Source organism: Haliotis rubra, unplaced genomic scaffold, assembly GCF_003918875.1.
Source record: "Haliotis rubra isolate DU_JTF1 unplaced genomic scaffold, ASM391887v1 Scf50, whole genome shotgun sequence".
Classification (NCBI taxonomy): Eukaryota; Metazoa; Mollusca; class Gastropoda; order Lepetellida; family Haliotidae; genus Haliotis; species Haliotis rubra.
In genome coordinates, this window is record NW_025767191.1 from 1904736 (window position 1) to 1929445 (window position 24710).

Here is a 24710-nt window from a genome sequence, read left to right on the forward strand (position 1 = left end):
GTATAATGTGTCTGAGTGGGGTATTCATGCTTCACTGCGGCATGGTATCTCAGTGAGCTAGCACTATAAAACCAGCTTAAGTCTGGGCTAGTACAAGCAGCCGCACATACACATACACACGCATGCACGTCGTCATATGAGTGAATTATTCACAAGCACGACGTTAAACCCAATTTCACCTCACCTCACCTTAACTATACTTAACCCGACTCTACTTAAGCTCAAAACAATTAACCCTGCAACACTAAACCTTAACTACACTTAATCTCACTATGCTTAAGCTCACAAACTTAACCCTACAACACTAAACCTAAGTACACTTAACCTGACTCTGCTTCAGCTCATAACAATTAGCCCTATAACGCTAAACATTAACAACATTTAACCTGACTCAACTTAAGCTCATAACAATTAGCCCTACAGCTCTAAACCTAAGTATACTTAACCTGACTCTGCTTAAGCTCAAAACAATTAACCCTGCAACACTAAACCTTGACTACACTTAATTTCACTGTACTTGAGCTCACAGAATTAACCCTGCAACACTAAACGTTACCTACACTTAACCTGACTCTGCTTAAACTCACAACAGTTAACCCAGCAACACAAAACCTAACTACACTAAACCCAACTCTTTAGCTCACTACATTAAACCTAACAACACTGACCTCAGCAAGAATAAAGCTTACATTTCTAAGCCCTACAACACTAACCTCAGCAAGAATAAACCTCACATTTCTAAGCCCTACAACACTAACTTCAGCAAGAATAAACCTCACAATCCTAAGCCCTACAATACTAAACCTCACAGAACTAAACTGCACATGAATAACCATGCTGTATTGTGGAGACTGAGGTTTCAGTATGGGTCCAGATTATTACACAAAGTGTGATAATAATTACATCAGTTGGTTGTTCAAAAACATAGCAGAGTTTATAGTTAGAGAATTTTATGAATGAGACATTTTGTAGAAGATTGTCAGTGCCTTCTACAGAGCGACACAAGACCAATTCAAGGGTTTAGAACATGACTATGTGTAATAAGCTTGCCATGTGTTGACTGTATACTTTTTGAAAAACACTGAATTCCTGTCAGCTCTTAATTCTATTTGAGATATAGGGATGGGGACTGCGCATTGTGAGTGCACTGACACATATAATAGAGCTTTTTACTTTACATAATTGCTGCTGCTATATGTTTGACTTTGTATAGTCCTGTATTCACCTCCTTGTATGGATGGCATCACACACAACAACTGGGGCTCAAGGATCGGAATTAAACCTGCTGGTCTGGTTGTAACAGTGCAGTTAATGATGCATCTCTATGGTTACATGTCCCATGCTTGCTATGCATACAGTTTGCCTGCATTATGATGCCTCATGGTGTAATTGTGTTGGTAATATTAAAAATCATCTTTGATAATGATTAGGATTCAAAACTGCCCTTTACTAATGCTAATGTTGCATCTGAATTCATCCATATTGACTGGAGTACGTCTGCAGGGAAACGTGCCATCTCCTCTGTCTCATCATCCTCATATGTTGGAATTGATTACTAGCACCATGAGGATGAAGAAACAGATAAATGTTTCAGGACGTTTTATAATTATTATAAAAATGTTGCAATCACTGACCTATAATTACATACAAAAGTTTATATTACGAAATGGACCATAAATACTTAAATGTAAAAGGACAAGAGACTTGCTGAAAGAAAGACTTGAAAGCTGTGATTGGCTAATGGTAGAAGCATCACTCATGAGTGGCTGAGAAGGGCATAATTACCTGTCTGTGGAAATGTATTAAATGTGTTTTTGAAACAGCATAAATATTTCTTATCTGAGCGTCAGACTTAATTAGGGACTGAAATACTGAGCATTTCAATATTGGATGAATTGATCTGTTGATAAAGATGATTAAAAGACTTTCTTCAACAGATTCCAATATTAGCTCTTCTTATTAAATCTGAACACTTACTCTGTAGCACAGCAATCCGGCTTTAGGCTTTTGTGACAACCGATCTCCTTGTATTGATTATCAAGTTGAAAAAAGAAACATTAAGTACCACCTTGATGGCCAGATACTGAATTTATGTGCAGTTATTCAGTTAACATATGATAAGAGAAATTAATTAAGTGCTGTCTGTCCTACTCACCTGTCTGGGTAGAGACTATATAACTGCAGACTTGTATCGGCGAGTCACTGAAGCATTCAGCTTCCTCTCATTGACAACTGTTGTAGTGTGAACTATGAACAATTGATTGACAGTGTAACATACGCATAAAGCCTGCCCGCTGCCTCCAGAGGTTGGTTCCAGAACAATTGTCTTTCACAGGCAGTAGCAAACAGCCTTGTTCGCTTGTTGAATGATTGCAACCATTTTCAATGTTCTCCAAACATCTTGTCAGATTGGGACGTCAATACTTTGTTCTTCTGTCACATTTTGTTGACTGAAGCTATGGGTCATGCAACATGGATTATTCTCCTTTGACAAAGTAAGTGAAGCATTTAGTTTTACTGTCATGCTGAAACAACTGCTGTATCGATGGATGTTATGGCCATGTTGGTAATCCATCCATATCACTTTATGTGGAGCCTCTCGCTGCAACAACAGAAACAACTGGCATAGATTTTTACTGAATTACTATTGACAGTTGACACAAGCATGATGGCTACTCAGGGACAATGTAGCGCTCATTCATGTTCAAATTTGCATGCGTCAAGAGATAGTTGTATTGATTTGCTGTTATTACTCATGCGATAATGTTTCTCCACTCAAGAGTTGGGGCAGTTTTAGAAGGAATGTAGGATCAAGCCTGAAGTCAGGTTCACTGTCATTTGGGGAATTAATACACTTACCAACTGGCAAGACAGTGACCTGGCTGCTGCACTAACCACAAACAATGAGTAACTAAACCAGTTTCAATTATCCTCATACACAGTGTGTCTGAATTAGTGTACATGTCATACACAATGTGTCTGAGGTAGGCTATATGTCATACACAGTGGTGTCTGAAGATACATGTCATACACAATGTGTCTGAAGTAGGATACATGTCATGCACAATTTTTCCAAAGTAGGATACATGTCATACACAATGTATCTGAAAGATACATGTCATACACAATGTGTCTGAAGTAGGATACATGTCATACACAATATGTCTGAAGTAGGATACATGTCATACACAATATGTCTGAAGTAGGATACATGTCGTACACAATGTGTCTGAAGTAGGATACATGTCATGCACTATTTGTCAGAAGTAGGATACATGTCATACACAATGTATCTGAAAGATACTTGTCATACACAATGTGTCTGAGGTAGGCTACATGTCATACACAGTGGTGTCTGAAGATACATGTCATACACAATGTGTTTGAAGTAGGATACATGTCATACACAATGTATCTGAAAGATACTTGTCATACACAATGTGTCTGAGGTAGGCTACATGTCATACACAGTGGTGTCTGAAGATACATGTCATACACAATGTGTTTGAAGTAGGATACATGTCATGTACAATTTGTCCGAAGTAGGATACATGTCATACACAATGTGTTTGAAGTAGGATACATGTCATACACAATGTATCTGAAAGATACTTGTCATACACAATGTGTCTGAGGTAGGCTACATGTCATACACAGTGGTGTCTGAAGATACATGTCATACACAATGTGTTTGAAGTAGGATACATGTCATGTACAATTTGTCCGAAGTAGGATACATGTCATACACAATGTGTCTGAAGTAGGATACATGTCATACACAATGTGTCCGAAGTAGGATACATGTCATACACAATGTATCTGAAAGATACATGTCATACACAATGTGTCTGAAGTAGGATACATGTCATACATAATCGGTCTGAAAGATATTTGTTATACACAATGTGTTTGAAGTAGGATACATGTCATACACAATGTGTCTGAAGTAAGATATATGTCATACACAATGTGTCTGAAGTAGGATACATGTCATACTCAGTGTGTGGAGTTAGATACATGTCATACACAATGGTGTCTGAAGTAGGATACATGTCACTGAAGCTGAACCTTGACCATGTGAAGTAAGGTTTGTATATTGTTTGTCGTATACGAGTTTGCTCCAACCACATAACTGTCACAATGTCAAGGAGCTGTGTGTTGTAGAGTTGTGATCCCATAAGCACATAATATGTCAGAAAATGTAGATTATTTTCAAGGTGTGTTTTTTTTCCAGTCTGGCTCCTTGAATCCGTAATGCAATAAAAAATATTGATCTGGACTGATATTTTTATTTTCCCTCCTCAATCAATCAAATTTGCTCGAAATAATCCTTAACACATGAAACAAACCTTGCCTCAGCATGATGTTGCGTTGAAGCAGACTGGTATTCCTTGCCTTTGTTCAGTTACGTGTCAAGTTTATCAATGTATATTAAAATGTCTGATTAAAGAATTGTGGCTGCAGCACCTATCACAAGACTCCACTAAAAGCCATAACTATCTCAGCTGTGAGATAATGTATCAAGTTATGACTCTGGCTCATTCCTGAAATCAGATTTCAAACGTTTAATTGTATATTTATTTCTCTAGGCTTGTTTTCACTTTTCTTTTTAACTTTAGCCTGCTGAATTAATTTCATCATAAAGCGTTGTGAACAGGGTGAGCGTAATTAAATACGGAACAACTGAACCAATATTTTGCACATCAATACTTAACAGAAAAATACACATTTTTATCCCAAATAAGCTGATATTTTCAAGCATACAGAGTATTAGTCCAAAGCAAGCATAAATAATGTAACTTTTCTTGAATTTACCTGAATTACTTGAATATGAACCTGAATAAATCATAAAATTTGTGCTAATCGATTTCAATAGTCGCATGTCCAGTTACAGTGTCTCTCTAATATTCAAAAATGTTTGTGATACAATGTCACCACATATTTTGTTCAAATGATACCATTACATTTATTCCAATGAGTCGCGTCATAAAAATTGCAGAATATAATAAATGATTTATGAATATTTACCCATCCTAATTACAAGTGATACTGTTCATTATTTTCAACTCAGGACAGCACACATGCAGTGTTATATTGCATTTTACATACGAAAAACAAACATGGTGCACTTCGTCTGACCTCTGCATAAGATATTTCAACTTGAATACTGATACCAATACCGCTCTAGTATATAAAGATGATGAACTCTAACATCATTTTTCCAGTATGTATTTTCCAGATATTATGTCACAGACAGGGGTTGTCTGCAAATTTGGAGATATTTCGTCTCTCAAACCCAAATTTAAAACAAGGGTCTATTTAGTTTGTTTGATCATAGCTCACATAAAAAACACCCATTGTATTATTTACCAATTAATTGGGATATCCCAGAAACTGTTTGACCTTGTATGCTCCAGTGATCTGGTAGTTGATCGTTCACTGCCTGCGTTGTCACCATGCAAGTTTCTCAATGTCTTTTATTTGAACTTTGGTTGGTATCAGGACCATCATTTGATTCTACTCATGTTGATGATACTTTTTGTCACTATACATTGTATCTGACACAATAACATCTATGACCGCATCCATGGTGTAGTGGTTAGAGCGTCCGCCCGGAGAGCGGAAGGTCACGGGTTCGATCCCCGACTGCGTCATACCAAAAGACGTTAAAATATGGTACTTTTTGGTCCCTGCCTGTCGCTCGGCATTTATGGGTGCAACAAGGACTGGTCGGCTCGGAGTCAGTATAATGTGTCTGAGTGGGGTATTCATGCTTCACTGCGGCATGGTATTTCAGTGGGCTAGCACTATAAAACCATCTTCAGTCTGGGCTAGTACAAGCAGCCGCACATGTACACACACACGCATGCACGTGGTCATATGAGCAAAATATTCTCAAGCACGACGTTAAACCCAATTTCGCCTCACCTCAATAACATCTATAGATGTCAGTAGAGACTGGCCAACAAGCACAAATGACTGTAACAACATTTGTGTTTTTAAAATAACATTCATGCTTCTCTGAATGTGATAAAATATTTGCAACTGCAGAGTGCCTAAATGCATTAAATACTAGAATTAAGGCGTAAACATTCCCTCTGGATTATGGTTGCCTAATTCTGTGGTTTCCACAGACACATACAGAATGAGGTGAAAATTTTAACACTAAGTCCAATGTGTTAAGCCCATTTCTGGTGTCCCCTGCCGTGATATTGCTGGAATATTGCTAAAAGCGGCGTAAAACTAAACTCAGTCAGTCAGTCAGTAACACTAAGTCATAGCTATCCCTAGTGGTATGCCCTTCCAACTGACAGAGTTACCTCCCCCTGACCTAGATGTCACTGTATAGTAGTTTGAAAATCCTCACAAAATTTTCTGTATGGTATACACTGTACACGTGTATAGAGTGGAGTGAAAAATTTACTTCTATCAGCTTGTTTTCTACACTGATCCATCCCTATATAGGTTAGTGTTGTCGACATTAGTCCTTTGGACATCGTATTTTATATTATTTTTTACGTTTGTACTTGATATATATTTTCCCGCCCTTTTTTCCTTTGTCTAACTATAAGCTATGGCTAAGAATAAGTGTGTGCAATGTCAGAAGTTCATGTCGGATTTAGACCCCCATTCTCTCTGTATTTCTTGTTTTACTGGTAATCATTGTACCTTGCAAGATCGCTGCCTTCTGTGTTCAGAATTATCAGAGGTTGAGTGGTTAAGTATGGATTCTGCAAGATCTCAGACTAAGAAACGTAAGAGCTCCCCGTCGTCGGAGGCAAGCAAAAGTAAAAAATCCACTTCGGGGTCCCCGCCATCTTCACAGAGATCTGAATCAAAATCAAAATCTAGATCTAGATCTAAATCGGATGCATCTCATTTGGACATTTCTGCTATCTCGGATTTATTTGCATCGTTTAAGTCAGAGTTGCAAGCCTCAGTTAGTCAGTCCATGTATGATATGGAAATGAGGAATGAGACCAAGATGAATTCTTTACAAAAACTGTTTCATGATGGCATTATGTACGGCTAGACGACCGGTGGTCGCACTGACTGGGTTGACAATGGCAAGTGCCGGGGGCAAGAGTCAGTTTCTGTGAAACTCGGGGGTGCTCTACCTGGGAAAGCCGGGTATCACCTTACGACCGGATCAGAAGGCTGTTCCCCACACTGGGGGAACCCAGGGGCTTCATGTGACAGGGACGGGGTCAACCTGGCTGACCCCAGGCAGGCTTTAATTGCGCTCCAGGCAAAACAAGCCGTGTCCCTTGTTCCTGGGAGTAAGGCGGTCACGCTTGATCCCAGTCACTCAAAGCCTGCTACCTTATCCCACGCGGGGAATGTGCTGCAGTCATATCCTAGCGGGACTGACTCCATGCCCTCGGCTTGCGTCGCCCACCTTTGATTTAATCAGCGAGCCACGGCTGCCACGGGGGTTAGCGGTGTCCAGGACCAGCAGTCCAGTAGCCACGTGCCAAGCGGGATTTCCACGGGAGCCATGGATAATTTTGACACTGATAAGCCACCGTTTTTACCGCTTGTACCGGACCTCTCGGATTCGGAAGCTACTTCCATTTATCCTCTCTCTCAACCAGAATTCGTTATGAAGGAGGAATTATTGACAGCCTATGGATACTTCGGCCGAAGATTTTGTTCATGGATGGTCTCTTAGGGAAAAGGTGGAGTTAATCCATGGACTTTATCCTAGCACGGTCCTGCCACAGCCTGAGGAGCCGGAACGGGAGTTACCAGTAGAACTGGGATCGTCAGGATGTCAGCACTTTAGTCGGCGTTGGATTCTTACAATTTGAGCCTCTCCAAGGCGACTTCACTTAATGCGTTACCCAAGATTATTCAAAAGCCAGTGTATGCTATTCACGATAGACTGATTCCACTTTATGCTCCGCATATGGACAAGAATTTCGCACAGCTACAGGATGCTAGAGCTGCTAGGGATTCTCCATTTTCCTGTTCATCCAAGGATCTCAAGGACATTGATGGGGCCGCCCGTTCATCCTTGGACATACTATCCTATAACAACTGGTTTGCTGCGGGAGTCCGGGCATTATTACCACCTTTATTCCAAGATTATGAAGGAGTAAAGAAGGACACATTAGTATCCATGTCAGCCGAAGAAGTATCCATGGCGCACTCATTCTTAGATGTGGTATATCAATCTATAGCCGATGCAACTCACAATCAGCTGTGTACACTTGGACATTTAACAGCCATGGAGAGATTTCATAAGTTAGATTCAATTAGAAGTCTACCAGAGACAGCTAAAGATGTTTTATTTCAACAGCCCTTGGACTCAGAATCTCTTTTTCATGGACAATGTGGTCAGGCTATTCAAGTTAAGGATGCTTTTACATCACATAATCTGAATCAGAGATTGGCTTCAGCTTTACTGTCACAAAGCAGGAATAAACCTCAGTCCAGACCGAGGAGGGATGTATCTGCTACTATTTCCCGCCAACCTTCTCACAGACGTCAGGAGCCACTGCAACGTTCAGTATTTGACAGGGCAGGAGATTCTAGATCGTGTAATTTCTCCTCGTCATCACCATCTTCAACTCGTGGCTACTCATCCTCTAGGGGCAGGGGTAGAGGCACCTGGTATTTTCGTGGCGCCAGAGCGGGATCTAGAAAGTTTTGACTCCAATCAAATAGTCCAGTTTACTCAGCCTTACGATTTGGAAATGCCCCTCGATTTGGAAACAGACTTCGAATTTATTCTACCGGTATCCCAATCTCCCGTAGGGGGGTGGCTAGCACAATATGTGGAGAATTGGACACAGATCACCTCGGACAGCTGGATCCTATTAGTCATAGAGAAATGTTACATGCTACCATGGGAGAGTCTACCTCCAGTAACCTATCAGCCGGTAGGGAGACGTTTTTCCTGCAAGGGGATCGTCTAGCGGGAGCAGTAATGGCCATTCAACAACTGTTAGACAAGCAGGCCATAGTGGAGATTCCGCCATCAGACCAGTCATGCGGGTTCTACTCCCCGGTATTTCTAGTTCCCAAGAAAGACATGGAGGAGATGAGGATGATTATAGACTTGAAAGTGTTAAACAAGGAATATTTAAGGAAACCTCCCAAATTCAAGATGGAATCCCTGATCGATTTGAGAACTCTTATCCAACCAAATTCTAAATTCATCAGCATAGACCTGAACAATGCTTATCTTCATGTACCAATACATCCTCGTTCTCAGAAGTACCTTCGTTTCGCGGTAAACAGACGGAGATTTCAATTCTGTGTTATACCTTTCGGAATTTCTCTAGCTCCTTGGCTTTTCACAGTGATCATCAATCCCATTTTAGCGTTCCTACATCATCGTCAGATAGCTATCCACGGGTACTTGGACGATTTCCTGGCAAGGAATATAATTACTCAGACTCTTTTAAAACAGACCAAGTTTATACTCCACTTGTTCAGACATCTAGGCGTTATTGTACACCCGGTCAAGTCAGAACTAGTCCCCACATCAAAAATCAAGTATCTGGGAGCCATCCTGGATGCCAAGACATCCCGAATTTTTACACCTCAGGATTGTTGGTACAAGATCCGGACCAAGATTTTCAATCTGTTAGCAAGCAAGGCCGCATCAATTCGGACATGGATGTCCCTGCTGGGATCTCTTACGTCTATCCAGGATTTCACGATGAGGGGCAGGATTCATCTTCGCGAACCGCAAATATGGATCAATGGGTTCAGGGATCTGGACTTAGAAACTATGGTATCTCCTCCCTTCATGATTCGTCAGGAATTTTTGTGGTGGACAGCAACGTGCTTCCAGGAGTACATTTTCGTCTTCCTCCTCCAGACGTCACTCTATATGCGGACGCCTCAAACTCAGGATGGGGCGCTCATGTCAACGAACATCAAGTTCAGGGGCTGTGGTCTCAACAGGAAAGCAATCTTCATATCAACTGTCTGGAGATGTTAGCACTGGTAAAAGCTCTTTCTCATTGGTCTTGGAACCTGCATCAGAAGAACATTATGTTAGTGACAGACAACAGCACAGTAGTAGCCTATATAAACAAACAGGGCGGAACCAAATCTCATCGTCTACTACAGATTACGAAGGAACTTTTCAAAGTAGCAGATTCCATGAAAAGTTTTATTAAAGCTCGTCACATTCCGGGAAAGGTGAATATTTTGGCAGACTCTCTCTCAAGACAGGACAGAGTGATATCAACAGAATGGACTTCGAATATGGAGGCTTTTAAACTCATCATGGAGAAATGGGAAACACCATCCATAGATCTCTTTGCGACAGCAAGGAACAATCGCCTATCTACATTTGTGAGTCCTGTTCCGGATCTGACAGCCTGTGCAGTGGATGCCCAGTCAATCTCATGGGAAAATCTGATAGCTTATGCCTTTCCTCCGTTCAAATTGATACTGGAAGTACTAGCCAAGATCGCCCAACACAACTGTGTAGTCTATCCGGTAGCTCCAGCATGGCCGACCAGAACATGGTTCACGGACCTTCTTCAAATATTGATGGACAAACCCTTACCACTGCCTTGTTGGGACAATCTTCTCAGTCTGCCCAAGTCGGTCAGATACCACAAAAATGTAAACCTACTAGCTCTTCACGTGTGGAGACTATCTATAGTTCCCTCAAGGAGCAGGGATTTAATGAACAAGCAATTTCGGCTATCTCCGAGTCTATCAGACCTTCAACGGCAGCACTGTATGACACTAAGTGGAATGTCTTCATCCAGTGGAGAAGAGAGCAACGACTACTCAATATTCCAGTCACCATACCTATCATAGCGGATTTTCTTATATATCTCAGGATGGTTAAAAAATTAAAACATAATACTATTGAAGGCTATATATCAGCGATTGCTTCAGTCATGGACTTACAAGGACTATCTGTAGGATCTGATCATTCTTTACACAGGATTATTAGATCTTTTCAGATCAAGGATGTGTCATCGCCGTCATTATTTCCTAAGTGGGATCTATGTTTGGTGCTACAGGCTCTACAGAAGTCACCATTTGAACCTATGCAAGGCACTTCCTTAAAATACTTGAGTTTTAAAACTGCTTTTCTACTGGCCTTTGCCTTCAAGAGTGGCCTTCAAGAGTGTCAGAACTGCACGCTATTGACTTTAAATCTATTGCATTCTCGGAAGGGTATAAGATGATGACTTGTAGGACGGTGCCTGAATTTACAGCCAAGAATCAGTCAATGTCTGATGGTTTGTTAGGACACAGAGTCTACAGAATACCAGCTCTGTCTGCCCCTGCCTCTAGATCTGACAGATCAAGACTACTTTGTCCGATCCGAGCTCTCAGATGGCATATACAGCGCACATCTAGTTTTAGACGGAATCGTCATCTCTTCCTCTCCTGTAAAACAAATGTTAATACAGACATATCTAAGAATACAATTTCTTCATGGCTCAGGAAGACAATCGCCTATGCTTACTGAGACTTGGATCAAGAATCAGTTAATGTTAGGTTCTCACCTCATGAGATTAGGGCATTAGCATCATCAGTAGCGGCATGGGGTTCAGTTTCAGTTGAACGAGTGGTGGCTAGTTGTCAATGGAAGTCCTCAAACACATTTATACATTTTTTATTTAAGAGATGTAGCCTCTTCAATGGAAGGCCTTAAGTCCCTGGGTCCGTTAGTAGCGGCACAACTCCTTTCCTCCGCCTAGTACCTATTAAAAGGGGTGTGTGTGTGTTTGTAGTAGTATCAGGGATTGGATCATGTGTCAAGAGACAGAAGTATTTATCAGGTAGGTCACAGTTACGTTTATCCCTATTATAGATACTAACCGAACTCAGGTGGTGGTTGAGTATTAAAAGGGAGTAGTCTCTATTTATTACGGAATTAATCTTAAGGATTTGGGGAATCAACCGGAAGTGACGTCAGAGACAGGAAGTGACATCATAGACAGGAAGTGACATCATAGACAGGAAATGACGATATTAACCAGAAGTGACGTCATAAATGGGAAGTGACGTCATGAGATGACAGAATTCGGAGGAAGTTGTCAATTGAAATTATCAATATTAATTCATCTTAAGAGTAGTATAATTCGGTTGATAATTAGAGACTACTCAATATTTGGACGGAAGTTATATTCCAGTGGACAATGATCCAATATTATATTTCACCAGTGAATTATTTACTACTAAGTCATAGTTATCCTTAGAGGATTTTGATCATGGAGAATATCTCACTAGTGGTATGGTATGCTTCAGGACTATTCTTCTAGGGATAGCCCTCCATCCGTATGTGGGATTCAGGCAACCATAATCCAGAGGGAATGTTTACGCCTTAATTAGGAACAATTACATTTATTGTTAGACTAATTGTTAGTAAACTTACCTCTGGATTATGGGGTAAAGGTCCCGCCCTTCCTCCCCACCTGTTTTTTAAACTGTTTTTCATAAAATTTGTGAGGATTTTCAAACTACTATACAGTGACATCTAGTTCAGGGGGAGGTAACTCTGTCAGTTGGAAGGTTATACCACTAGGGATAGCTATGACTTAGTGTTAAAGTTTTCACTTCATTCTGTATGTGTCTGTGGAAACCACAGAATTAGGCAACCATAATCCAGAGGTAAGTTTACTAACAATTACTAACAATAAATGTAATTGTTCCTTTTCATAGGAAATTGGGGATGTTTTGATAAATCAGTGTTGTCTGTATACTAAGAAATGTCATGTTTATGATAAATTTACAGTACTCGATTTGTATATTCTTTCACACCAATACCCGTCATCCATAACGTCTTGTCATTCCTATTGCTTACAACTTCTAGAAAACCTCTCAAACAGTAAGTTTACAGAATTAAGTCTGGATATGAAGACAGATAGCATGGCCTTACTGTTGTTATTAAAGGCTGGATATGAAGGCAGCTGTAGCATGGCCTTACTGTTGTAATTAAGGCTGGATATAAAGGCAGCTGTAGCATGGCCTTACTGTTGTAATAAAGGCTGGATATGAAGACAGCTGTAGCATGGCCTTACTGTTGTAATAAAGGCTGGATATGAAGGCAGCTGTAGCATGGCCTTACTGTTGTAATTAAGGCTGGATATGAAGGCAGCTGTAGCATGGCCTTACTGTTGTAATTAAGGCTGGATATGAAGGCAGCTGTAGTATGGCCTTACTGTTGTAATTAAGGCTGGATATGAAAGCAGCTGTAGCATGGCCTTACTGTTGTAATTAAGGCTGGATATGAAAGCAGCTGTAGCATGGCCTTACTGTTGTAATAAAGGCTGGATATGAAGCAGCTGTAGCATGGCCTTACTGTTGTAATAAAGGCTGGATATAAAGGCAGCTGTAGCATGGCCTTACTGTTGTAATAAAGGCTGGATATAAGAGCAGCTGTAGCATGGCCTTACTGTTGTAATAAGGCTGGATAGACAGCTGTAGCATGGCCTTACTGTTGTAATAAAGGCTGGATATGAAGGCAGCTGTAGCATGGCCTTACTGTTGTAATAAAGGCTGGATATAAAGGCAGCTGTAGCATGGCCTTACTGTTGTAATTAAGGCTGGATATGTAGGCAGCTGTAGCATGGCTGGATATACTGTTGTTGTAATAAAGGCTGGATATAAAGGCAGCTGTAGCATGGCCTTACTGTTGTAATTAAGGCTGGATGTAGGCATGTAGGCCTTACTGTTGCTGTAAGCATGGCCTTACTGTTGTAATTAAGACTGGATATGAAGACAGATGTAGCATGGCCTTACTGTTGTAATTAAGGCTGGATATAAAGGCAGCTGTAGCATGGCCTTACTGTTGTAATAAAGGCTGGATATGAAGGCAGCTGTAGCATGGCCTTACTGATGTAATTAAGGCTGGATATGTAGGCAGCTGTAGCATGGCCTTACTGTTGCAGTAAGGCTGGATATGTAGGCAGCTGTAGCATGGCCTTACTGTTGCAGTAAGGCTGGATATGGAGGCAGCTGATAAACTTACAGTTGCAGTTAAGGCTGGTTTGCAGTACTCCAGGAAATCATTGATGACATGTACTGAATATTCACAGGGATTCTCCCAAATATAGCAAAATGTACAAGGTCTAAACCAATTATAACTGAAGTGAAGCTTTGTCTTCAAATGAAATGTATATACCCCAATTCCACACAATGACACACTTTGAATTTTTTAAGAGTGTTGAAAAAACTCATCAATTATTTTTCTTGTCACCATGGCATTCCTTAAGACAAAGTGACAGTCAAAGGGACATTGGTACAGGCAGATATGGCAGATAATGGATGTTTAGTTCCCAAGTGTCTTCCCAGCAGCAATGACTGTAACTACAACATTGGGAAATTACAAAGAACACCAAATTGTACAAGCCAGAACGGAATTGTGTTTTACCATGGCTCCCTGAATGACTATTAAATATATATATGGTGCCATGGCCTCTCTAACAAGTTAGCATTGATTAACTGCAGATATATCTTTGTGCCAAGTAAGCAAATCGGCTTGGGCTTCTCCATCTTAAACATTCACACCCTGGGGATGTGGCTTTCATTAATCACTGGTGACATGATCATCCTCTACGGACTCATCATGATGGGATATTCACCAGGGCACTTGGGATTGACAAGAGACATTCTTCCAGAAAATCATCAAAAAATGATTGTTTCCAAGAAATGCTGTGTCTACCTTAAGCATAAACGGTTATTTGCTTCTTCTGTTTTTTGAAGCAGTGACTGATATGATGATTTTGCAACAGTAACATGCCCCCCTCTTTGTGTTCATCTGTCATCACATGATACTGCGTGTACCATTAGTACCACGTGATACTGTGTGTACCATTAGTACCACGTGATACTATGTGTACCATTAGCACCATGTAAAACTGTGTACCATTAGTACCACGTGATACTGTGTGTACCATTAGCACCACGTGATACTATGTGTACCATCAGCACCATGTGAAACTGTGCACCATTAGTACCACATGATACTGTGTGCATCATTAGCGCCACATGATACTGTGTGCATCATTAGCGCCACATGATACTGTGTGCACCATTAGCACCACATGATACTGTGTACCATTAGTACCATGAGATACTGTGTGTACCATTAGCACCACATGATACTGTGTGCGCCATTAGCACCATGTGATACTGTGTGCACCATTAACCTATATGTCTGTGTTGCCTCAAGCACCAAATGTTGCAAGGGACTTGTAGCCTATATATCTGTGTTGCCTCAAGCACCAAATGTTGCAAGGGACTTGTAGCCTATATATCTGTGTTGCCTCAAGCACCTAATGTTGCAAGGGACTTGTAGCCTATATGTCTGTGTTGCACCAAGCACTAAATGTTGCAAGGGACTTGTAGCCTATATGTCTGTGTTGCACCAAGCACTAAATGTTGCAAGGGACTTGTAGCCTAAATGTCTGTGTTGCCTCAAGCACCAAATGTTGCAAAGGACTTGTAGCCTATATGTCTGTGTTGCCACAAGCACCAAATGTTGCAAAGGACTTGTTGCCTATATGTCTGTGTTGCCTCAAGCACCAAATGTTGCAAGGGACTTGTAGCCTATATGTCTGTGTTGCCTCAAGCAATATCTCCTCAAGGTCATGTATATCTCCACAAGGTGGCAGCTGTGACTCCACAAGGTCATGTATATCTCTACAAGGTCATGTATATCTCCACAAGGTCACGTATATCTCCACAAGGTCATGTATATCTGCACAAGGTCATGTATATCTGCACAAAGTGGCAGCTGTGACTCCACAAGGTCATGTATATCTCTACAAGGTCATGTATATCTCCACAAGGTCATGTATATCTGCACAAGGTCATGTATATCTGCACAAGGCACAAGGTCATATATATCTCAACAAGGTCATGTATATCTCCACAAGGTCATGTATATCTGCACAAGGTCATATATATCTGCACAAGGTCATGTATATCTCAACAAGGTTATATATATCTCCACAAGGTCATGTATATCTGCACAAGGTCATGTATGTTTCCAAATGGTGTCAAAAACTTTAGATGAAAATAATTATCTACATATCTATATAGGCAAACACTTTATGGTAGGTCAGTGATGTGATGTGTATTGAACAAAGGCACAATGTTATCATGTATATTCCTCTTTCTGTGAGTTGTCATTAGATCTGCTGTCATGATACCATGCATGTCATGAAAATATTATTTTATGTTTGATAGTGTCTGATGTTTTATTCATCCACAACTTTAAAAAATAGTATGTGGAAGAACTGGAGCAGCATGAGAGTGTTGATAAAGGTCTGTGACAGCTGTGGAGACAACCATCACCATCATGATAGCAGATAGCACTGGCGTTTAGTTATTGCATGTGTGCAGAGTACTCAAGACAGCACAACCGGCTTCAGAATACAGGTGTTACATTCTTACCTCTAAACATTACACACGCATTACACAGGTATGGATGATGGTGGACGGGGTGGATTGGGTGGTGAGATATGGATGGTGGTGGACAGGGCCAGTGGATGGGTTGGTTAGATATGGGTGGTGGTGGACAGGGCCGGTAGATAGGTTGGTGAGATATGGGTGGTAGTGGACAAGGCTGGTGGATGGGTTGGTGAGATATAGATGGCGGTGGACGGGTTGTTGAGATATGGATGGTAGTGGACAGGGCCAGTGGATGGGTTGGTGAGATATGGATGGTAGTGGACAGGGCCAGTGGATAGGTTGGTGAGATATGGGTGGTGGTGGACAAGGCCAGTGGATGGGTTGGTGAGATATGGATGGTGGTGGACAGGGTTGGTGGATGGGTTGGTGAGATATGGATGGTGGTGGACAGGGCCAGTGGATGGGTTGACAAGATATTGGTGGTGGTGGACAGGGCCGATAGATGGGTTGGTGAGATATGGATGGTAGTGGGCAGGGCCAGTGGATGGGTTGGTGAGATATGGGTGGTGGTGGTTGACAGTTCCAGTGGATGGGTTGGTGAGATATGGTGGTGGTGGACAATGCTGGTGGGTGGGTTGACAAGATATGGATGGTGGTGGACAGGGTCGGTGGATGGGTTGGTGAGATATGATGGTGGTGGACTTGGCCAGTGGATGGGTTGGTGAGATATGGGTGGTGGTGGACAAGGCCAGTGGATGGGTTGGTGAGATATGGGTGGTGGTGGACAGGGCCAGTGGATGGGTTGGTGAGATATGGGTGGTGGTGGACAGGGCCAGTGGATGGGTTGGTGAGATATGGGTGGTGGTGGACAGGGCCAGTGGATGGGTTGGTGAGATATGGGTGGTGGTTGACAGGGCCAGTGGATGGGTTGACAAGATATGATGGTGGTGGACAGGGTCGGTGGATGGGTTGGTGAGATATGGGTGGTGGTGGACAAGGCCAGTGGATGGGTTGGTGAGATATGGATGGTGGTGGACAGGGTTGGTGGATGGGTTGTTGAGATATGGATGGTGGTGGACAGGGTGGATAGGTAGATGGATTGACAAGATATTGACAAGTGGTGGTGGACAGGGCCAGAGGATTGGTTGACAAGAGAGTTGGTATGGGTGGTGGTGGACAGGGCAGTAGATGGGTTGGTGAGATATGGATGGTAGTGGACAGGGCCAGTGGATAGGTTGGTGAGATATGTGGTGGTGGTGGACAAAGGCCAGTGGATGGGTTGGTGAGATATGGGTGGTGGTGGACAGGGCCAGTGGATGGATAGGTTGGTGAGATATGGGTGGTGGTGGGGACAGGGCCAGTGGATGGGTTGGTGAAATATGGGTGGTAGTGGACAGGGCCAGAGGATGGGTTGGTGAGATATGATGGTAGTGGACAGGGCCAGTCGATGGGTTGGTGAGATATGGATGGTAGTGGACAGGGCCAGTGGATGGGTTGGTGAGATATGATGGTAGTGGACAGGGCCGGTGGATGGGTTGGTGAGATATGGATGGTAGTGGGCAGGGCCAGTGGATGGGTTGGTGAGATATTGGTGGTGGTTGACAGTTCCAGTGGATGGGTTGGTGAGATATGATGGTGGTGGACAGGGTCGGTGGATGGGTTGGTGAGATATGATGGTGGTGGACTTGGCCAGTGGATGGGTTGGTGAGATATGGATGTGTAGGTGGTGGTGGGACAAGGCCAGTGGATGGGTTGGTGAGATATGGGGAGTGGTGGTGGACAGAGGCCAGTAGATGGGTTGGTGAGATATGGGTGGTGGTGGACAGGGCCAGTGGATAGGTTGGTGAGATATGGGTGGTGGTGGACAGGGCCAGTGGATGGGTTGGTGAGATATGGATGGTAGTGGACAGGGCCAGTGGATGGGTTGGTGAGATATGGGTGGTGGTTTACAGGGCCAGTGGATGGGTTGGTGAGATATGGATGGTGGTGGACAGGGTCGGTGGATTGGTTGGTGAGATATGATGGTGGTGGACTTGGCCAGTGGATGGGTTGACAAGATATGATGATGGTGGACATGGCTGGTGGATGGGTTGACAAGATAGGAGTGGTGGCGCACATAGGGCCAGTATGTTGACAGGACATCAGTGTTTGAGGGGATGGTGAAGTTAAATTAAACATGTTTCATGGCTAACATTTCTTACGAAACTGTTGAGGCAGTTATTTAGAGCTGATCCAAGCACTTACATGATTGTGGAAAACATCCATGAATTTGTTCCCCCATCTTCCTTGGAATGTCAATACTTCGCTTGATATATCTGATGTGTAATATACGAAGCTGACATATATGTAAAAGTGTGATTATTCAAGATGAAACCACTGCATAGAAAGCATCAACTCATGGATGACTTGTGGAGCCTCGTATCACAATAACTGCATAATACAACGCTTCCATCAAATAGTGGGAGAATCCGCCAATCATGATTTCCCTGTAAATGAAAGAACCCAACAATCCAGTATTCCACCATGGACTGTAGGGAGGGGGGGATGAGGTTTGTGGGCACCTGTGGGCTGAATGCGACCAGGAAATCATTGAACTCACTGCGTCTGGCTAGCACGCTGTTGTAGCTGCTGCAGATCACTGTGCCAGTCAGAGCGCCGAGTTACACTGCTGTCGTTAATCGTGTAACAGGACCATGCGATCTGGCGGTATGCGGTTAGAAGGCCAATAAGGAGTATCAGTGTGGATATAGTTGAGGTGCTGTAATGACCACCTGTCTGGAGTAATGGACACGGGTACTGGTGTGTCTGCCCGCTGCAGGGACTGACAGTATCTGCTGACTGCTGCCACTCTAAGGTAAACCAGCATTCATGTCTTGTGTGTATCTCACACAACGTTTAGTGAGATGCATTAACATGTAAACAAACTCCTCTTCATCACTATTGTATCACAATGAGGAAGGATAATTGTAGCTTGTGTTTATGAGGAGAAATGACAGTGGTTATGGCTGGCACATAAGCCACACTGGTATTGTTCATAAATATTCTGGTGTAAATTTGATGCTACAGTGACAATGTAATCAGTACTGACAACTCAATCCGGGTTACAAGTAGCAAAACTTGATCAACTGTCTAGTTAATAGTTATCTGTGACAATGATTCTACAACACATTTTGCAATCAGTCTTTCATTCATGTGTATTCAGTAAAATAATATCACCAATATCAGTTTAGTTCATTAAAAAGTTGAAACATTTGAATTCCTTAACCTCAGAAGCATAACAGTGGTAAACAGCGGTAAACAGTGGTAAACAGCGGTAAACAGCGATGGGAAAATGTGTACGCACACTGTGAATATTGGTTCATCATTTGACAGTGCAGATATGGAGAGAATTCATAAAAAACAACCCTTTTATTATATTGGCAACTTAATAGGCACACCATCACATGTTGTTATTGCAATGGAACAAAGGGGCACATGAACGTTGCAGTGGGCTGTATCATAAATATGTGATTCAGATGCAACAAAATACAGTGATGAAAATTGAAAATTGAAGTGCGTTTTATCCTATGACAGTTGGATAGCTTGCTGTGAGCAAGAGGCATGTGTGAAAGTGTGATTGAAAACACTCATCCATGGATGCATAATCGTATCAACTGGTCTCACAGCTGCACATTGTTGTCACCTCATGGCTGCACATTGTTGTCACCTCATGGCTGAACATTGTTGTCACCTCATGGCTGAACATTGTTGTCACCTCATGGCTGAACATTGTTGTCACCTCATGGCTGAACATTGTTGTCACCTCATGACTGAACATTGTTGTCATCTCATTACTGAACTTTGTTATCATCTCCTGACCGAACATCACTATTATCTCACAACTGAACATTGTTGTCATCTCATTACTGACCATCACTATTATCTCACAACTGAACATTGTCGTCATCTCATTAAAGAACATTGTTGTCATCTAATTACTAAATATTGTTATCATCTCATTACTGAACATTGTTATCATCTCCTGACTGAACATCACTATTATCTCACAACTGAACATTGTTGTCATCTCATTAAAGAACATTGTTGTCATCTCATTACTGAACATTGTTATCTCATTACTGAACATTGTTATCATCTCATAACTGAACAATGTTATCATCTCCTAACTGAACATAGTTGTCATCTCATGGCTGAATATCACTATTATCTCAACACTGAACATTGTTATATTCTTTTGGCTGAAAATTGTTATATCCTGTGATAACATTGTTGTATCATCTAATGACTAAATATTGTTATCATCTCAAGGATGAATATATCTATCATCTAATGACAGAAATATTGTGTCCTCTGATGCCTGGACATTGTTATCAGTGTTATCATCTCATACCTGATCACCTTGTATCCTCTGATACCTGATCACCTTATATCATCCCATACCTGATCACCTTGTATCCTCTGATACCTGGACATTGTTATCAGTGTTATCATCTCATACCTGATCACCTTATATCATCTCATACCTGATCACCTTGTATCCTCTAATACCTGATCACCTTATATCATCTCATACCTGATCACCTTGTATCCTCTGATGCCTGATCACCTTATATCCTCTGATACCTGATCACCTTGTATCCTCTAATACCTGATCACCTTATATCATCTCATACCTGATCACCTTGTATCCTCTAATACCAGATCACCTTATATCATCTCATACCTGATCACCTTATATCCTCTGATACCTGATCACCTTATATCATCCCATACCTGATCACCTTATATCATCTGATACCTGATCACCTTATATCATCCCATACCTGATCACCTTATATCATCCCATACCTGATCACCTTGTATCCTTTGATACCTTGACATTGTTATCAGTGTTATCATCTCATACCTGATCACCTTGTATCATCTCATACCTGATCACCTTATATCCTCTGATGCCTGATCACCTTATATCATCTCATACCTGATCACCTTATATCCTCCTACCTATATCCTCTGATACCTGATCACCTTATATCATCCATACCTGATCACCTTGTATCATCTTATACCTGATCACCTTGTATCCTCTGATGCCTGATCACCTTATATCATCTCATACCTGATCACCTTATATCATCTTATACCTGATCACCTTGTATCCTCTGATGCCTGATCACCTTATATCATCTCATACCTGATCACCTTATATCCTCTGATACCTGATCACCTTATATCCTCTGATGCCTGGACATTGTTATCAGTGTTATCATCTCATACCTGATCACCTTGTATCCTCTGATACCTGATCAGACCCGTGAAGACCCGGGGTAGAATAAGTCTTCAGCAACCAATGTGCTTGCCATAAAAGGCGACTATGCTTGTCGTAAGAGGCGACTAACGGGATCGGATGGTCAGTTTCGCTGACTTGGTTGACACATGTCATCAGTTCCCAATTGCGCAGATCGATGCTCATGCTGTTGATCACTGGATTGTCTGGTCCAGACTCGATTATTTACAGACTGCCGCCATATAGTTGGGATATTGCTGAGCGTGGCGTAAAACTCAACTCACTCACTCACTCACTCACTGATACCTGATCACCTTATATCATCTGATACCTGATCACCTTATATCATCTCATACCTGATCACCTTGTATCCTCTGATGCCTGATCACCTTATATCATCTCATACCTGATCACCTTATATCCTCTGATACCTGATCACCTTATATCATCCATACCTGATCACCTTGTATCCTCTGATGCCTGATCACCTTATATCATCTCATACCTGATCACCTTATATCCTCTGATACCTGATCACCTTATATCCTCTGATGCCTGGACATTGTTATCAGTGTTATCATCTCATACCTGATCACCTTGTATCCTCTGATGCCTGATCACCTTATATCATCTCATACCTGATCACCTTATATCCTCTGATACCTGATCACCTTATATCATCCATACCTGATCACCTTATATCATCTCATACCAGATCACCTTATATCCTCTGATACCTGGACATTGTTATCAGTGTTATCATCTGATACCTGATCACCTTGTATCCTCTGATGCCTGATCACCTTATATCATCTCATACCTGATCACCTTATATCCTCTGATACCTGATCACCTTATATCCTCTGATGCCTGATCACCTTATATCATCTCATACCTGATCACCTTATATCCTCTGATACCTGATCACCTTATATCATCCCATACCTGATCACCTTATATCATCCATACCCGATCACCTTATATCCTCTGATACCTGATCACCTTATATCATCTCATACCTGATCACCTTATATCATCTGATACCTGATCACCTTATATCCTCTGATGCCTGATCACCTTGTATCCTCTGATGCCTGATCACCTTATATCATCTCATACCTGATCACCTTATATCATCTCATACCTGATCACCTTATATCATCCATACCTGATCACCTTATATCCTCTGATACCTGATCACCTTATATCATTTCATACCTGATCACCTTGTATCCTCTGATGCCTGATCACCTTATATCATCTCATACCTGATCACCTTATATCCTCTGATGCCTGATCACCTTATATCATCTCATACCTGATCACCTTATATCCTCTGATACCTGATCACCTTATATCCTCTGATACCTGGACATTGTTATCAGTGTTATTATCTCATACCTGATCACCTTATATCCTCTGATACCTGATCACCTTATATCCTCTGATACCTGGACATTGGGATATTGGGATATTGCTGAGCGCGGCGTAAAACTCAACTCACTCACTCACTCACTCACTGATACCTGATCACCTTATATCATCTGATACCTGATCACCTTATATCCTCTGATACCTGATCACCTTATATCTTCTGATACCTGATCACCTTATATCTTCTGATACCTGGACATTGTTATCAGTGTTATCCTCTGATACCTGATCACCGTATATCCTCTGATACCTGATCACCTTATATCCCCTGATACCTGATCACCTTATATCGTCTGATACCTGATCACCTTATATCCTCTGATACCTGATCACCTTATATCCTCTGATACCTGGACATTGTTATCAGTGTTATCCTCTGATACCTGATCACCTTATATCTTCTGATACCTGATCACCTTATATCCTCTGATACCTGATTATCAGTTATATCCTCTGATACCTGGACTTATATTGATTGATCAGTGTTATCCTCTGATACCTGATCACCTTATATCTTCTGATACCTGATCACCTTATATCCTCTGATACCTGGACATTGTTATCAGTGTTATCCTCTGATACCTGATCACCTTATATCTTCTGATACCTGATCACCTTATATCCTCTGATACCTGGACATTGTTATCAGTGTTATCCTCTGATACCTGATCACCTTATATCTTCTGATACCTGATCACCTTATATCTTCTGATACCTGGACATTGTTATCAGTGTTATCCTCTGATACCTGATCACCTTATATCTTCTGATATCTGATCACCTTATATCTTCTGATACCTGGACATTGTTATCAGTGTTATCCCCTGATACCTGATCACCTTATATCTTCTGATACCTGATCACCTTATATCCTCTGATACCTGGACATTGTTATCAGTGTTATCCTCTGATACCTGATCACCTTATATCTTCTGATACCTGATCACCTTATATCTTCTGATACCTGGACATTGTTATCAGTGTTATCCTCTGATACCTGATCACCTTATATCCTGATATATCCTCTATGATACCTGATCACCTTATATCCTCTGATACCTGGACATTGTTATCAGTGTTATCCTCTGATACCTGATCACCTTATATCTTCTGATACCTGATCACCTTATATCTTCTGATACCTGGACATTGTTATCAGTGTTATCCTCTGATACCTGATCACCTTATATCTTCTGATACCTGATCACCTTATATCTTCTGATACCTGATCACCTTATATCCTCTGATACCTGGACATTGTTATCAGTGTTATCCTCTGATACCTGATCACCGTATATCCTCTGATACCTGATCACCTTATATCCTCTGATACCTGATCACCTTATATCCTCTGATAAATGAACATTGTTATCTCATGGGTGAACATCGCTATTGTTACCATTGTAATCATTTCACTGATGATCAGTGTAATTATTTCCTGGCCAAACTTCATTATCATCTTCTGACTGAACGGTTTCATAATTTGCTGTCAACTTTTTTATACATACTGTGTGGTTTTATGTCACAGTTATGAAACTAATGACATATATTGCTGTATCAAATGTTGATGGGTTTATGTTTCCATGACAGTTTAAGAGTTTAGTACAGTTAGTAGGGCATGATGACACTAAACTGAAGGAAA

The 24710-nt window shown here is 41.5% G+C and overlaps 1 protein-coding gene across 1 annotated transcript in view; it reads left to right on the plus strand.

Annotated features, from left to right (window-relative positions):
• The first annotated feature begins 2158 nt into the window (after positions 1-2158).
• Positions 2159-24710, plus strand: part of LOC124291875 (protogenin A-like) — a 256918-nt gene continuing 234366 nt past the window's right edge. Inside the window, exon 1 of the mRNA XM_046728940.1 lies at positions 2159-2495. The gene's annotated coding sequence lies outside the window, so the exon portion shown is untranslated. The remainder of the gene's footprint in view (positions 2496-24710) is intronic.